Source organism: Notamacropus eugenii, chromosome 6 (genome assembly GCF_028372415.1).
Source record: "Notamacropus eugenii isolate mMacEug1 chromosome 6, mMacEug1.pri_v2, whole genome shotgun sequence".
NCBI classification, from domain to species: domain Eukaryota; kingdom Metazoa; phylum Chordata; class Mammalia; order Diprotodontia; family Macropodidae; genus Notamacropus; species Notamacropus eugenii.
In genome coordinates this window covers 115,578,761-115,590,624 of record NC_092877.1, presented here as the reverse complement: position 1 = coordinate 115,590,624, position 11,864 = coordinate 115,578,761, and the positions used below count along the sequence as shown (strand labels likewise).

The 11,864-nt window shown below is 33.5% G+C and overlaps 1 pseudogene; it reads left to right on the top strand.

Annotated features, from left to right (window-relative positions):
* The first annotated feature begins 1,277 nt into the window (after positions 1–1,277).
* LOC140512108 (eukaryotic translation initiation factor 1 pseudogene) overlaps positions 1,278–11,864 on the top strand; it is a 29,435-nt pseudogene continuing 18,848 nt past the window's right edge.

Below are 11,864 nucleotides of genomic sequence, written 5' to 3'. Positions count from 1 at the left end.
TAGGAAACAGAATTGCTTCCATTTCAACTGTCTTAGGAAGATTCTGAGGATCACCTGGCAGGATAAGGTACCAGACACTGAAGTCCTTGCTTGAGCTGGACTCAAGCATTCAAACTACGCTTCAGAGAGTGCAACTCCAAAGGGCTGCCAATGTCATTGAAATCCAAAAGGACAGCTAGGTGGTGCAGTGGATAGAACACCAGTGCAGGAGTCAAGAGGATCTGAGTTCAAATCTCACCTCAGACACTTGACCCTCACTAGCTGGGTGACCTTGGCCAAGTCACTTAACCCCAATTGCCTCATCCTGGGTCATCTCCCATCATCCTGATGAATATCTGGTCACTGGATTCAGATGGCTCTGGAGGAGAAATGAGGCTGGTGACCTGCACAGCTCACCCTCCCTCAAAACAAAGTCAAGTGCAAGTCATGTCATTTCTCTGATGGCATGGTCTTCGGCAACAAAGGAGGAACACACACACATAAAATATAAAATGTAGGGTTGCCAGAGAGACTATTTTATGGAGAATTCACATAGGGAAGGTGATCACACATATTGATCAGAAGAAGCGATACAAGGGCACTCTCAAGTTCTCTCTCAAGAACTATGGATTTGACTATGTGACGTGGGAGACACTGGCACAGGACTGCTCAGCATGTGCTCACATCAGAAAAACTGCTGTATTCTATGAGCAAAGCAGAACTGAGATGGCACAAAGGAAACATTGGATTTGGAGTAACCACATCAAATATTCACAAAGATTATCTGTGCCCAGTCTGTGATAGAGGATTCTAAGTTCCTAGTGATCTGATTAGCTGCAGTCAGACCCACCAAAACTTCACTTTATCATCATGACGTCATTTTGCTCCTCTTTGAAAAGAAAGGACAACAACCAACCAACCTCTCCATAGACTATAAAAGAATAAGGAGTAAAACTGATAACCTATTCTGTTCCTTTCTCTCCATTCTCCTAATTTGAGTAGCATTTATTTACAATTTTTTTGGAGGGGTAAATATTTTAATTTTTGCCGGTATCAGCAAAGATAGTTTTAAACATTCATTTTTATAAGATTTTAAGTTTCAAAAATTTTGTCCCTTATATCAGCAATTTGATATAGGTTACATATGGACAATCTTGTAACTTATTTCCACATTAAATATGTTGTGAAAAGAAGAACAAAACAAAAGGAAAAAGATACATGCACACAAAGAGAAAATAGTATGCTTTGCTATTTTTACCTAGCTTTTTTTTCTCTTGATGTGAATCATATATTGCATCATGAATCTCTTGGAATTGTCTTGGAACATTGCATTGCTGAGAAGAGGTAAGTCAGTTGGAGATGATCATCATACATAGTTGCTATTGCGTAGAATGTTTTAGTTTTTTTTCACTTCACTCAGCATCAGTTCATGGGAGTCTTTCCAGTTTTTTTTGTTTTCTGAGATCTACCTGCTCATCATTTCTTTTAGCATTATAGTATTTCATTACATCCAAATACCACAACTATTTCAGTTACTTCTCAAAGACATTCTCTTAGTTTCCAATTCTTTGCCACCACACAAAGGTGGGTTACAAATGTTTTTGTACATGTGAGTCCTTTCCCCTTTTGTATGATCTCTTTGGGATGCAGATCTAGTATATAAGTAGTATTGCTGGATCAAAGGGTATGCAGAGAATTTGGGCATAGTTCCAAACTGGTCTCCAAATGGTTGCATCAATTCAAAATTCCACCAGCAGTGCATTAGTGCCCCAATTTTCCCACATCTTTTCTAGTGTTTATCATTATCCTTTTCTGTCATATGTGAGAGGTTACATCAGAGTTGTTTTAATTTCCATTTTTCTAATCAGAGAGCATCATCTTCATAGTTTTAATCTTTTCATGTGAAAACTGCTTGTTCATATCCTTTGGCAATATATCAGTTAGGGAATGACTTGTATTCTGATAAGTTTGTCAGTTATGTATCTCTATCTATCTATCTATCTATCTATCTATCTATCTATCTATCTATCTATCTATCTATCTATCTATCTATCTATCTGTCTGTCTGTCTGTCTGTCTGTCTGTCTATCTATCTATCTATCTATCTATCTATCTATCTATCTATCTATCTATCTATCTATCTATCTATCTATCTATCTATCAGAAATGATGCCTTTAGCAGAAACACTTACTGTAAAAATTTTTTCCTGGCTTTCTATTTTTCCTCTAATCTTCATTGTGTTGGTTTTTCTTGTGTAAAAACTTGAAATTTAATGTAATCAATCTTGTCAATTTTGCATTTCATAGCGTTTTCTTTCTTTTGTTTGATCACACATCCATAAATCTAACAGGTAAATTATTCTTTGCTCTCCCATTGTCTATGCTGTCATAATTTATGTCTAAACTCTTCATCCATTTTGACCTGGTCTTGGTATATAGTGTGGGATGTTGGTCTATGTCTAGTTTCTGTCATACTACTTTCAAGTTTTCCCAAAACAGTTTTTATCAAATGGTGAGTTATTATCCTAAAAACTGGAGTTTTTTATTTTAACAAACTGTAGATGTGTATAATTATTGACTACTGTGTATTGTGTACCTAACCTATACTACAGATCCACCACTCTATTTCTTAGCCAACACTAACTAGTTTCAATGATTACTGTTTATTATACAGCTTTTGATCTGGGATGATTAGGCCACTTTCCTTTTCATTTTTTCCATTAATTCTTGATATTCTTGATCTTTTTTTCTTCCTTATGAATATTAGTATTTTTCCTGGGTCTATTAAGTATACTTTGGTAGTTTGATGTGTAGTTTGGTACTTCAGTGATACCACTGAATAAGTAAATGCATTTAGGTAGAACTTTCATTTTTATCATATTAACCTACCCATGAGCAATTGACATTTTCCTAAATGTTTAGATCTGACTTTATTTGTGTGAAAAGTGTATTATAATTGGATTCATAAGTTCCTGGCTTTGTATGGGCAAAGAGACTTCCAAATATGTTATGCTGTCTGCAGTTATTTTAAATAGAATTTCCCTTTCTCTCTCTTCTTTCTGAGCTTTGCTATTAATATGTAGAAACACTAATGATTTCTGTGGGTTTATTTTATATCTTGAAATTTTGCTGACGTTCTTAATTGTTACAAGCAATTTTTTGGTTGATTCTCTAGAACTCTCTAAGCATATCATCTGCATAAAGTGATTGTTTGGTTTCCTCTTTGCCTTTTCTATTTCCTTAAATTTACTTTTCTTCTCTTCTTGCTAAAATTAACATTTCTACTACAATATTGAATAACAGTGGTGATAATGGCTATCATAGTTTCACTGCTATTCTTATTGTGGAGGCTGCTAGCTTAACCCTTTCACATACAATACTTGCCTACTATATGAGGTAGATACTATTTATCATTTAAAGGAAAACTGAACTTATTGCTATGCACCCTAATGTTTTGAGGTGCTATATTTTGTCAAAGGCCATTTATGTATCTATTGAGATAATCACATGATTTGTGTTGGCTTTATTATTGATACATTAAATTATGCAAATGATTTTTTTAAATACTGAAACCACTCCTTTCCCTGGAATAAATCCCACTTGGTCATATTTCATTATCCTCATTATAAGTTGCTATAATTTGTTTGTTAATGTTTTATTTAAAATTTTGGCAATAATATTCATTAGGGAATTTGGTCAATAATTTTCTTTCTCTGTTTAGATTCTTTCTGGTTAAAGTTTCAGGAATATATTTGCGTCACAAAAGGAATTTGGTAGGACTACATCTATTTTTCGAAAAAGATTATATAGTGTTGGAATTAATTGCTGCTTTTAAAAAATGTTTCATAGGGTTAACTTCTGAATCCATTTGGTCCTGAAGATTTTTTTCTTAGAGAGTTCATGGATGACTTTTAAAACTTTTTCTAAAATGTGGTTACTTAAATATTTTATTTCCTCTTCTGTTAATCTTAACATTTTTTATGTTTTGTAAATTTCCATTCATTTCACTTAGATTGTCAAATTAATTGGCATATACTTGGCCAAAATAACTCCTAATTATTGCTTTAATTTTCTCTTCATTAGTTGTGAATTCAACCTTTTTCATTTTTGATACTGTAATTTGATTTTTTTAAAACAAAATTAACCAATGACTTATCTATTTTATTGGATTGTTCATGAAGTCAGTTCTTAGTTTGGTTTATTATTTCAATAATTGTCTTACTTTCAATTTTATTAATCTGTCATTTCATTTTTAAAATTTCTAATTCAGTATTTAATTGGAGACATTCAATTTGTTTTTTTTTCTCATTTTTTAATTGCATATCCAATTCGCTGATCTATTCTTTCTCTGTTTTCTTCATTTAGAAATATAAAATTCCCCCGAAGGAGTGCTTTGGCTGCACCCATAAATTTTGTCATATTGTCACATTATTGTTATTCTTTTTGATAAAATGTTGTTTGTTCCCATGATGTGTTATTTGAAATATGCCTTAGTTTTAGTTTTGTTTCTAATTAATTTTTATGCTATTTTTCCATGGTCTTTTTTTTACATACCATTTTTAGCGCATCATGATTTGAAAATGGTTCATTTAATAGTAATGTATTTTTGCATTTGATTGTGAAGATTTTTATTCCCAAAAGTGTAGTTAGTTTTCTTGTAGGTGCCATGTGTCACTGAGAAAAATTTTATTCATTTCAGTCCCTATTAAATTTTTTCTGATGTGTCTCAATCTAAATTTTCTAAAATTCTATTTACTTCCTTAACTTCTTTCTAGTGTATTTTGTATGTAGATATATCTAGTTGTTAGTTGGTGTGTTTGAGGTCCACCACTATTATAATTTTGTTATCTATTTCTTCCAGTAACTCATTTAACTAATCCTCTACAAATTTGGATGCTGTACAACTCTGTGATTGTATGTTTACTATTAACATTATTTTGTTTTCTGATATCTGATATCCTGTCGAATATCTAGGCACTGTATCCAGATCACATTTTAGCAAGATCTGATTTCCTTCCCTGTCTCCTTAAATTAGATCTCTTTTTTTCTTTTTTTCATATCAGGATTGCTACTCCAACTTTTTCCACTCAGCTAAAGCATGATATATATTTGCTCCAATCATTTGACTTCATTCTATAAGTGTAAAGAACATATTTTAGGAGTCTACTTTTTAATCCACTCTGCTATTCTCTTCTGTTTTATGGGAGAGTTCATACCAGTCACATCCATAGTTATGATTTCTAATTGTTTATTTCCCTCCATCCTATTTTCCCCTTTCTAAAAATTTTTCCTTTCCTTTTACTATGTGTCTTCTCATCAGTGTTTTCATTCTGACCACTACCTCCCTTAATCTCCCCTCCTTTCTCTTCATCACCCTCCCTTTTGTTTACCTTTTTCCCCTCCTACTTCTGCACTCCCTTCTGTCAGTCACCCTGTTCCCTTTTGTTTCTCCATTCCTCTCCTACTTCCTTATAGGGTAATATAGATTTCTCTACACAACTGAATATGTATATTAATCCATCTTTGAGCCAAACCCAATGAGAATAATGTTCAACTAATGCCAATTTCCTCTCTTCTTAATATATACTATAATGGATCTTTCATGCCTCTTAGTGTAATATAATTTACACCATTCTGCTTGCCCCATTCACTTTTTCCTAATATAATCATTTCTCATCCTTTAGTTATTTTTAACATCACATTAAATTCATCTTATACCCACACCCTTTATCTAAGTATACTTCTAACTACCCAAAAGAGATACAATTATCAACAGTTACAACTATCATTTTCCCATGTAGGGATATACACAGTTTAATCTTGTGGAATACTGCATTTTTTTTTCTGTTTAACTTTTGATTTTTGAGTCTTGTGTTTGAAGATCAGATTTTCTATTCAGCTCTGGTCTTTTCATCAGGAAATTTTGAAAGTCCCCTATTTCCATGAATTTCCTTGTTTTTTCCCCATTGAAGGATTATGTTTAATTCCACCAGGTAAGTAATTCTCGGTTGTATTCTGAAATAATACATTCCAAGCCCTCTGATCCTTTCATGTAGAAGCTACTAAATCCTGTGTAATCCCGATTGTAGTTCCTTTATGTTTGAATTGTTTCTGGCTGCATTGCAGAATTTTGTGCTTGACGTGATAGTTCTTGAATTTGACTACATTGTTCTTTGGAATTTTCTTTGGGGAATCTCTCTCAGGAAGAGATCCGTGGATACTTTAGTTGATTATCTCACCCTCTGGTCCTAGGATATCATGGAAATTTTCCTTGATGTTTTCTTTAAAAAAAAAACAAAAAAACAAAAACACTGGTCATGCTCTTTTTCGACTGTCACATTTAGGTAGACCAATAATTCTTAAATTATCTCTCATAGGTATATTTTCCATGTGAGTAGTTATTCCAATTAGGTGTATTACCTTTTTTTTCTTTTTTTCATACTTTTGATTTCATTTCATTCTTGATGTCTCACAAAGTCATTAGCAGTCATTTGCCCTATTGTAATTTTTAAAGTAATTATTTTCTTCAGTAAATTTTTGTACCTCCTTTTCCATTTGACCATTTCTACTTTTAAAGGAATTGCTTTCTTCAGTGAATTTATTTTTTTCCAGTTTGGTCAATTTTTTTTAAGGAGTTGTTTTTTTCAGCAAATTTTTGTCCTTCCTTTTCCAAGTTTTTTACTCTTATTTTCATAATTCTCTTACCTAAGTCTTATTTCTTTTTCCAGTTTTTCTTTTACCTCTCTTACTTCATTTTTACAATCTTTTCCGAACTCTTCCAAGATGATTTTTTGGGTTGAGATCAAGTCATATTCCCTTTTGAGTCTTCATTGAATGCCCATGGCATGTAGGGATGTTGACATTGTCATCCTCTTTTGACTTTGTGTTTGGATCTTCCCTGTTGACATAGTATCTTTCTTTGGTCAGGGCTCTTTTTTTGTTTGTTTATTTGTTTTACTCATTTTTAAAAGTTGAGCTCTGCTGTAATGGTGCAGGGGGCACTGTTCCAAGTTCCTTATACTGGGGTCAGGGGGCTGGTCAATACCTTTCCACCCCAGGGCATTTGGGGTTGGATGTTTACCCATTGCACTAGGTCAGTCTGTACCAGTTCTGCCTCTTGTGCCCTGGAGTTCTAAGGCTGGCAGTTTGCCTGCTGTGCTGGGGCTGGAAGCCCCACAGCTGATATGCTATGCCACTGGCCTACTGAGCTAGAATCTTGGGGCTTCAGCTGTTGACTTGTCTTGTGGCTAAAAGTCTCCTACTGGCTTGTCCAGACATCATCCAATATGGGCTTCATTCCCCTTTTACTCAAATAAGACTTTTCCTGAAGTCCTTCTAAGTTATCTTGGGTTAAAAAAAATTGTTTTACTTTATTTTTGCTCCAGAATTCTTTTAGAGTCTTGTTTTAACATTGTTTAGCATTATTTCTGTGAAAAATTGGGGAATGCTCATACAAGTTTCTGGTTTATCTCTACTATCTTGGCTCTGCCCCCTACAATGCTTTTTTTTCTACCAATATTTATTTAAGGTAGCCAAAGCCCCAGTTCATTTCAGTGTAGACTATTATGAACAGTAACTTCCCATATATGTCTTTTAAATATGGAAGTATTCTCTTATTTTCTAGAACCTTAGATAGCCCTTTGTTATGCATCCTGTCAAATTGACAAGCAGTTATTAAATATTCACTATGTGCCAGGCATTGTGTAAAGTCATCTTCCAAGCAGCCTGAGAGTTGCTATCTGATCTACCCAATTCTCATTTTCCTTGTATTTCCATCAAAATCTTTAGAAATAATTGATGTGTTTGGGCAAAAACAATACTAATTGTAGTAACTTAAGTGATTATTGCATTCCTAAGTATTATGAAATAAAATAATAATTGTACTTGTTATCAAATGTCAATCTTACAATAAACATTTCATTATATCACAACAGAACCTTTTCATATATACGTAATTTTCATAATTGGTTGATCATGGTCATCTTTTTATATTATTATTTTAAACTGTGAGACAAGAGGCAGCATAATTACAGAAAGTTCACAACAGGTATAAATGGCCTACTTTTCTAAAGGTTGACATGTTTGATTCAAGATTCTACTAATATTATATGAAGACATAAAAAATTAAGCTAGACTTCTTTAAATGGAGTAAATTTAACAAGTTTCATTGTGTAGGGAAGTAGAGATTCGATTTATGCAAGTTCTTATGTATCTTATGCTTTAAAAACAATTACCTTTTCATGCCTCCACTGAAGCTTTCCTTTAATATTTAATTAAAACATGGAGGTAATCCAGGCAGAGCTTACACTTCAACAAGTTTCACCAGGTGGAGAAATACAATCTTGTATCACACTAGTGAAATACTGTCTCTGCTGTTTCTGTTCAAAGACTGATTTAGCTATGCTCAAAGAGACTAATCACATGTTCATTAGTTATTGCAACTCAGTGATATGGTCAGCTATCCTCAACTGTGCAGAAAATCTGGAGTCTTTATTGGTAGAGGGTATACACTTGCATAAAAACAGCTAGGTAATACATGGAATTAATTACTTGTTCTGGATAGAGGAAGACAGTTTAAATACAGCCTTAGACACTTTTTAGTGGTGTGACCTGGGCCAAGTCACCTAACCACTGTTTATTCCTATTTCCTCATCTATATAATGAGGTTAATAAAAACATCTACCTCTTGGAGTTGATTGGAGATTCAAATGATCTAATATTTGTGAAGTGCTTGATGTAGTTCCTTACACAAATTAGGTGCTATTCAGATGTTAGTTATTATTTTTTTCATTATTATATTTATTAGAAGTAGTGGTATTATGTTGTATACCTTTATCAATTTAATTGTTATAACAGAAATAATTTTACTAGTATTATATTTTACAATCTTTCAGGGTTCAGTATATGTTTCCTTTGATTACTTTCTTATATTCTTCCTTAAGCAGTAAATTCCTGATGTGTTTATTGGATTTATTGCAGATTTTCCTTGCTTCTCCTCCTTGTTGGGAACCTCCTTTTTAATTTTTAATCACTTTTCAATTATGTCAGACTCTTCAGGATCCCATTTCCTAATTTTTTGGCAAGGATACTGGAATGGTTTGCCATTTTCTTCTTCAGCTCTTTTTATAAATGAAGAACTGAGGCAAAAAAAAAAAAAAAAGGTTTTTAAATGACTTGCCCAGGGTCATGCAGTTAGTGTCTGAAGACTGTATTTAAACTCCGATCTTCCTGACTAAGCCTGGCACTCCAGTTACTGTGCCACCTAGTAACCCAGTGGGAACTTCAGACACTGCCTCAGAGCAAAACGGTAGAGTTTTGTCGTAAGAGAGTTATTGTGGCAGGAATATACCAATACACAGTTTGAGGATGGACACATGCCTTATGGTTTAGTACTCACTAAACTTTATGGTTTAGTACTTAAAGTTATTATGATGTGTTTATTTCAATCTCTTCCTCTTACTTCACAGATACTAAAGCCTTTGAATTAAAATTTAGCCACCATCCCCCCAAAAAACCCCATCCTTTTAGATTACCCTTTGCAATGACCCTTTGCTATTCAACTCTTCTGGCTCTTCTAATTATTTGGTAGTTTCTAGGACTTATGCCATAGCACTTGACTAGAAGCTGATAAATGCCAATCATGGTGACTCCCTTTACATCCTAAATTGTGGGTTTGCACCTTCCTTTTGTAAATAGACTTAAATTTATTCCTCCAAAGGCAACTGAAAGTCTATCTGTTTTTAAAAGATATCCACAAAGGACCAGTCCACAATCTTTCTAACCCTTTCTAATGAGTTGCAAGCCTCAATATGATATAGCATTCTTCCTTAGGCTAATCTAAAATCAATACACACATTTGAAGTTTTTGTTTTATTTTTGTCCCTATCAAAATGAAATTAAGTTTGGTTATAATCCTTCATGGAGGAGTCCTGCAATGGTGCTAAGGATCATTATTAAGTACTTCAGTGCCTTGTAAATAGGAGGTGTAAAAGAAATACTTTAGGACTTTTTCCCCTTGAAATCTTAGATTCTATTTTTTTCTGAAATTGATATTCTAGAATTTAATTTAGCTTGACACATTTAAAAAAAAATTCTAGTTCCTACAACATGTGCAAATACAGACTATTCAGTTAAGGATGGTAGTGACTTTTACACTATATAGTTATGGTTTAAAGATGAGAAGTTCTAGATGATTTAGATTTTAGTCTTTCCTTTATGATTTGTATAGTCTTAGAAAATTATATGCACATATATGTTTAAGCCTTTGTGTGCATATGCTAGTTAAGGCAGTAGTATATTAGTTTTATAATATTAATTGATGCATTACTTAGTATATTATATAACAAATATATAACAATATACACTAATTACTAATATAATGTGATAGAATTAATACACTATATGCAGCTATAGTATAGGCAAGTTGTTGATGGTGATAGTGGTAGTGGTGGTGGTGGTGGTGGTGGTGGTGGTGGTGGTGGTGGTGATGTGTGTGTGTGTGTGTGTGTGTGTGTGTGTGTGTGTGTGTGTGTGTATTCTCACTTCCCAACCAAAGTATTAAAGAACATTTATATTTATATGCCATTTGGTTTTCTAATAAACTGCAGCCCAAACACTACACCAGGTGTTTGGTATTTACATTTGAAACAGTTGATTTTCCTGGGTTTCCAGGAGGCCATAATATGCATGCCAAATGTATCCTCACTTGTCTGACTTCAAAAGTTTAATACTAAAATAGACATTTTGAAAAGCTGTGCAATCTGACTACAGAGAGGATATAAAGCTCACTTATTCCCCAGCTTAGACATAAACTGCACTTGCCCTTTTATTGATGCAGACACTGATAAAAGCAAATTCTATTAGCGAGACTAGTGATTGGGGGTGTCTGAAACTAACAGATGCACAAGTGCACTGCAGTTCTCCATGTGGTGATTAAAAATTCAGTGAAGATATGTGCCTGTCACATTTAATTGAAGCCAGCATTCAAGAAAAAGAGATTTGCATATACATTTGTAACCTTCTTCTCTCAACAAAGTATTATAACCACAAGGTCTCTAAACCAGAATAAATACGATTAGTTAGAGAGGTTACTCTTTGACTATTAAGTTAGTATTATAGATTCATATGCCAAACTTTGTCTTGGTTTTGGAAGTGCCCCTCTCAGATTATGTTTGGAGTAAATTATGATTGGAATGGTGAAGAGTTATCTAATTAATCATAAAAATTATAACAACTAGGTTTATGTGTTTTTCCCCATTATCATCTTTTTTTTTCCCACTGTACTTTCTTTCACACAATCTGCAAATTGGCAATCATCTCATTGAACATATTAAATTGAGAAATTTTAAAATCTAAACCTAATTCTTCAACTGGCCAAGAAAAACTTATTGTCCCAAAGTAGCTTTTGGCAGTCCTAACATTCATTGCTTAAGATGCCTTAGGAGGGTAAGGTAACTGTGATCAGTGGATGGGCAATTTGGGGAATATTTTATTAATAAAGTTCTGAGGGAGGAGGAGTATATATACTGCACTAAACTTAAAGTCTGGGTGTTGTTTCTTTTATGGCTCACATGGTAATCAAGATTAATACTATTAAAAAAAATAGCAAATCAGGCTCCCACCTGAACATCATACCAGCACTCAAAAGTTTTCTCAACTAAATTGCTGACTTGTTAAAAACCTAACAATAGTGAAACTACATACTGCTTGTAACTACATAATTAGAAAAAGAAAGCTTCCGGGTGGCATGTTTAGAGGAAGTGGACAATTTAATTGTTTGAGGCTGATATAAGACAATGGGATAGAAAACTGCAAAGAAGTATAATCTTCTACCAATATGACAGCATGAAACCTTTGCAGCCAATGTCATTTAAGGTCAAGTTAGA